At 49.5% G+C, this 6,035-nt stretch overlaps 1 protein-coding gene across 7 annotated transcripts in view; it reads left to right on the forward strand.

Moving 5' to 3' along the window:
• Positions 1-247: 247 nt before the first annotated feature.
• Positions 248-6,035, forward strand: part of LPAR1 (lysophosphatidic acid receptor 1) — a 120,202-nt gene continuing 114,414 nt past the window's right edge. For 2 of the 7 annotated variants that reach the window (XM_016130026.2, XM_016130028.2), the window contains exon 1: positions 248-1,048. The gene's annotated coding sequence lies outside the window, so the exon portion shown is untranslated. Of the gene's footprint in view, positions 1,049-1,645; positions 1,745-1,834; positions 1,887-1,909; positions 2,067-6,035 lie in introns of those variants that run through there. The other 5 variants (XM_016130027.2, XM_016130032.2, XM_016130034.2 and 2 more) reach the window with 4 other exon arrangements.

Here is a 6,035-nt window from a genome sequence, read left to right on the forward strand (position 1 = left end):
AGATCGTTTTAAAAAGGAAACACCTTTAGATAGTAATTGACCAGGAGCCAGGGCGCAGCCTTGAGCATCCTGTGAAAACCACAAGGCGAACCAGTCAAGGGTTCTCAGCAGTCACTGGCAGGAGGTGGTCATGTTCCTCTCGAAGCATACTCCCCGGAAGCCTGGATTTTCCACCTCCTCCAAGATTTCCCGTCCCGCCCACTGTGGTTTATAGTGACCTTTCTAAGAAGACCAAGGTTACCGAGTGACCACCACCACTGCAGCCCTTCCTCGCTGTGCTGCATTTCTTTCTTAGATGTAGTCGTAGCAGTTCTGGCCAGTCCTCTGCCATACGGCTGTCGTGGCCTCCTAGATGACATTTCAGACAAGAGTTCACCAAGCCTTTTTATTCTCAAGCAGCTATTTTTGATGTGTGGCGGTTTTAGCAGTGGAACGAGAGGCAGAGAATTTGCCAACCCTCCGGAAATCCTGGGAAGCCAGAGGTGGGAGGTGGGTGGCACGGCTGGAGAGCCCCCGATTGACTGGACGTTGTGACGAGATCTGGTGGAATCTCTGTGGCTGCACTTTCTGGAGAACGATCCCAGGCCTGAGTCCCGCGCTGCTCCCGCCCACACCTCCAGGTGCGCATTCCCCGCCCTTAATTACTCTTCTAAACTTGATAGTTTGCACTTGCGACGTTTCACTGGGAAAGCGGAAGAGAAATTTACAATTATGGATATGGAGAACTAAGGGAGCACACACAGTCACACTTGCTTTGGTCTGCAGACCCAGTGAGTCGAAAACTCCTAAATAGGAACTTGTGCACCCTTCTAGAAGCGAAGTCAATTCTTCCTGCTTTGCAACCTCCACTTAAACGCAGCACTGAGAAAAACTTTGTGCCTTCTGGAAAGTTTAGAAACTGAACTACGAGAGGCCATATACTTCAGGGGTTTTGCGGGCCCCGCGATGTTTTCCAGAGCTTTTCAAGTGGGAAGAGAGGAGCCACAAAAAGAAAATGCAACGTGTGGGGAACCCACCCGAACCCCGTCGCCAGCTGTCGGACGCTTAGGTGAGCACTGGAGGGAGGGGGTGGAGATTCCGAGCAGGCAGCCGCGGGGCTCCCGCCTCGGGCGTGTCTGATCAGGGGCGGTGGGTGGGGGGGTGGGTGGGTAGGGTTGGTAAGATAATGAATGGGAGGCTTAGGCAGCCGGGGCGGGAAGTTCGGCAAATGAATGGGGGAGGGGAAGCGCAAAGGGTAGGAATTCTAGGGGTGTCACACCAGGTAAGAGAATGAGCAGGGGGGTGGGAGTCGGGGGATGCGGGAGTTGCTGACTTGTGCTACGTGGAGCAAGCAGGAAAAAAAGAAGGCGGAGGAAGAAGGAGGCTGGCGTCCGCGTTGCTACTTGGCCCTCCCTCGGCGCCCCCCGTCCTGACGCCCCTGCCGGCGCGCCAAAGCTGGAGCATTTGGGGCCGAGCCGCAGTTGACGCTCTCAGAGCCGAGTCCCGCTGTCTCCCTGCAGAGCGCTGCCTAGATCTTGGGCGGCCTGGGCCCCGCCGCCGCAGAGCCCTCCCCGGTCTCCTGGTCGCGCGCGGGATTCCGGCAGGGTGGGCACAGGGGGCAGCCCCGCTCGGGGCTCCGGCTAAGGGGCGGGCGAAGAGCCGGGGTCAGCCGACCGCCGGGCGGAGGCCGCAGAGGACTGACCGCCTAGCCAGAGGCCAGCCCCGGGGCGGCGGGAGCCGGGCTCGAGGCGGCTGCGGCGGGCAGGTAAAGGGGCGGGTAGGCGGGGCCGGGTGACGGCGCCCCCTGGGCGCGGAGTCTGTGGCCGCACTGTGGCCTCCGTAGCTAAGCGGCGCGTTGGGGTCGCACTGTCCCGCGCCAGACGGGCTTTGTGGCTGTGCGAGTGTGGGTGAGTGTGGGTGCGCGCGCGCGCGCTCGCTGCTGTCGGGTGTGGGTGGGTGTGCGTGCATGCGAGCCGGCCTGCAGGAGGCGAGGCTGCCCTGGCCTCCCTAACCAACCAGTTGACCGAGCCCCGGGAGGGAAGTTGCCGCAGCCGCCGGGGCCACCGGCCCTCCTCTCCCCCAGCCAGGTCAGTGCGTCCCGGGGCCCGCCCAAGTGACACGTAGGTGGCCTCGGGTTACCTGGGACTGGGTGGGAGCACGGAAAGGCTTGCCGGGGGCGCTCAAAATTCCCCCGAAGCCGCGTCGGGGTGGATGTGGACCGCTGGGGGTCCCTGGCCGCGCAGCGCGGAGCTCCGGCACCAGTTGCTTCTCACTGACGACTTAGTAGTTTCTCCCGGTCTCAGGACTTTAAACTTGTTTCTGTCCAGACGCTTAACAAACACGCTTAGCAAGTAACTGGAAAATCTAAGGCAAGGGAGGGACCAGGCTTTGAGTTGGTGGTTTTGAAATCAACGGGCTTGTTTGGTTTGTGTAGGATTAGTTTGTGTTGAATGGATTTAAAATTTATTCTCTCTCCCCCCCACTCCCCTGCCTTTTGGCTTTTGATGTGTAAGAATGACGGCATCCTGGACTTGTTGCCTTCGATCTGGGGCCCGAGATTGTTGCTCTTCGCTGCTACCTCTGCTCTTCTTTCTTTCATGTTTTGTTGTTGTTGTTGTTGTTGTTGTTGTTGAAATCTATGGAGTCTTCGTAAATGTGGGTTTCCCCCGAGTGCTCACTTGTCGAAGTTTCACTATGAATGCGTTGTTTCCCATTGAAATAGATACATATTTGCAAACGTAATGTTGAAAACATGTAACTGCAGTTATTAGAACAAAATCCTCTATTCCTTCAGGCTCTAACAGTGTTTTTCACCAATTTGCATAAGTGTCGTTCGCCAGGCTTAAGTATAACTGTGAAGTGAGAAGTCTGTGAATCAAACCCTGCAATTCTGGTTAAAGAGAGACTTTGCACTGGGAAACTGCTAAATTCTCGGCAGGAAATATTTTCCCTTGTCAAATAGAAGAGTAAGCCCCAAGGAAGAAGGGTGTGTACTGAAGTTCTGGCTGTTTGGAACGAACTAAATTGCATTACACACACACACACACACACACACACACACACACACACACACACACACACGCGTCCAGTTGTTTCAGCCCGTAATTCTCCAAATTGGGGTAGGAGTGAATATAACAATGCAAAGTTGTTAATAGCAACTAGCATAAATATGTTAAGGCTGCATTTTTCTTGATAACTTTTTACTTTGAAGATAAAGAAGCAGAGAGGCAGGAGAAAGTAATGTGTAGCTGGAAGGCACGGGCCGAGGGGCCATGCAGGAAGACTGGGTTGTCACAATCCGAGCCCGAACGCGCGCCGCGTCCCCTAGCGGTATGACCTTAGCCAGTCAGGTCAGCTCGTTAGTTTCCGTCTCTTCCTCATCTGGAAAATGGAGGGATTTGATGATCTTTGCAGTTCCTTCCACTCCCCAAGTAACTGGAAACTGGTGGGTGGGTATCCCATGTTAAAACAGTAGGAAGAGGTTTAAGGGAAGTGTGAAGGGTTAGTCCAGAAGGGAAGTGAGAGGACAAGAGGGCCAAGAAGGTGAAAAAACCAGCTGTAGGAGATGCCTGGAGGGGGAAGAGCCTTGAGCTGAGAGTCGATTTTTCTTTCTTTCTGCACCAGGGTATCAGTAATATTCCCCACACCCCCGGGGTCCATCTCCCATTACCTTTATTATTTAAAATGTGTAAACCTAATTAGCTGTAAAATTGAAGGAGTTAAGGCGTCCTCTACAGCTGCCCTGTGCTCCTTCCATATTTGCATCCTGTCTTTCGGAGTCAGCAGCTGCCCTGTGCTGTGGGCCCTCAGCCTGGATCTCAGCATCCCTGTGAGTGATTGGAGAAATAACAGAGGCGAGAAGTGGGAGCCCTTTTGACAACTTGCATTTTTAAAACTTCTCTTTTAATTTGAAGTTAAGTTTTTCCAAAGGGTAATTTGATTTAAAAAATTATACCATAATTTTCAAAGTTTTACAGACTCTGTTCTGTTAAGACCTACTGGAAAATTGAAAGAAAGTAAAACCCTTACTTGCTAAGTCTTTTTAATATATGATATTCAGTGTGATAGTAAATTTTAGGGCCATAAATCTTATTTCAAATAGCAAGGAAAGTTGCGATCTGGGCAGAATACATTCCATTTTCACTGGGAAGCTCCAAGTGTTCAGTAAATAAGACTTTTGAAATTTAGTTTGAGGTCAAGATTTTAACGTCTGTGCTGGATGTGCAACCTGTCTTTCTTTTCTCTATTTTTTCTGGTACCCATATACATACTTGAGGAACATGATTTATTTTAAAAGTGAAGTGTGTTATAAATAAAAACTTGAACATACGTTCTCTGTCTAAAGCCTGAAAGTCTGCATTGGCCCCGTTAACTCAGCATCGTACTTCTGTTTGGTCTCTTATTTTTGCACGTCGCGTTGCCCCACAAGTCTCTATCATGTAATTAGTTCACTCTTTAATGGAGAGCTATTATGGATGTCTTAGAGTTGAGAGAAAAGGAGGAAATTTTAATGCAATAAGCAATTCCTGAATTCCTTCTGCAGTGGCAGATATAAAGATGATGAAAAGGAGGCTCTGGAAAGAGAGCCAGTAAGGGGGGAAACACGCAGCTAACAGCAGAATGTAGCAGCTGGATTGGATAACTGAGCAGCAGCCTGGCATGAAGAACCTTGGCGTGCCGAGGAATGGAAAATTAAATTCTCATTTAGGGGAAGACTTCACAGAAGGGATAGAAGGATGAAAATGATGCGTCTCGTAAAAGGTGATTATTGGGGGCTGAACATGTGATTGGAGTCCGGAGTAATGAAGGCAGGTAGTAAATTATGGGGGGACTTGGATGTGCTCCATAGGGATGGGGCGGGGGAAAGTATTAGTTAATCCCAAGGTATAAGAAGACACTGCGTAACATTTTGGGTCATAGTAAGGGGCAAAATGATTGAGAGGTGACTGGACTTTTATACTGTTAAATTCCATTGTAACTCATGGCTAATGAGTTAGGGCATTGCTGCCAGTTAATCCAGATTATATAAAGTTGCAGAATAAGTGAACATGTGGTTTCTCTTCCCACATTTCCCCCAACTCGATGGTGCTCTTTGTCTTTTTCAGACATTTAACTTAGTAAAAATTAATGATGCTATTGTGTTATGTCTAGACCTTCTGAGGCCTTTTGAGCATGTGGGTTAAAATCACTCTCCAGGCACAGAGCTGAGCAAGAAAGCATTTCGTTTTGTTTTGTTTAGGGAAGGGCCTGCTGGGTAATGCTAATTTAAACATGACTCCAATGACCACCAGCATTCTTGACCATGTTTATGCTGTACATAGTATTTAACCACAGTGGTTGAATATTTATACAAGAGATACAAGAGAAAGAATTATTATTAGTTTGGAAGTGGAGTCAGTGCCCTGGTAAAGGTTAGGGGGCATGGCCGTAGAGATGGGGAGAGATCGGTATCCTGAGTACTGCACTGAGGGCTGACGCGACCCTGAAAATTCTTCACCTCCAGTAGAAGTAGCTTGCTCAATTCTGTAGACTAATACATCTTGAAGGATCTTCTTTCTGGTCATCTGCTCCTCCTGCTGTCTCCCCCATTTCACCCCAGTCTCTAGAGCTAAGGTGTCTAGCCAATTAATTATCCGTCAGACTCTGGTGGGATCCATTTGGGAGAGGCACTCAGCAGCTCCCGGTTTCCTCTCACCAGCAATACCTCTGTCACAGGTGGGACTGTGTAGCTTATCAGCTGCGTGTAGAGGGTGGAGCTGATTTGGGTAAGTGTTGTAATTGCACTTGAATCTGAAGATGCTGGGATACAAGGAGACATAATTCAAGGAGATTAGAGCAGCTGCTTTTTACTATCTTCTGAATAGAGTTTGAATGAATGATCCAGCAGTTTGTTTAATTTTCAGCAAGAGAACTTGAGTTTGGCATGTTTAATCAATTAATTAAATTAATTAAGTGTAAGGAGCCCAAGGTTAATATAGTTTATTTCTTAGAAGGATACATTTTTGTTTTTGATAGGGGGCGGGGGCGGATGGGGTAAAGGGAGGCGTGGTGGTGGT

This window comes from Rousettus aegyptiacus, unplaced genomic scaffold, assembly GCF_014176215.1.
Source record: "Rousettus aegyptiacus isolate mRouAeg1 unplaced genomic scaffold, mRouAeg1.p scaffold_m13_p_3, whole genome shotgun sequence".
NCBI classification, from domain to species: domain Eukaryota; kingdom Metazoa; phylum Chordata; class Mammalia; order Chiroptera; family Pteropodidae; genus Rousettus; species Rousettus aegyptiacus.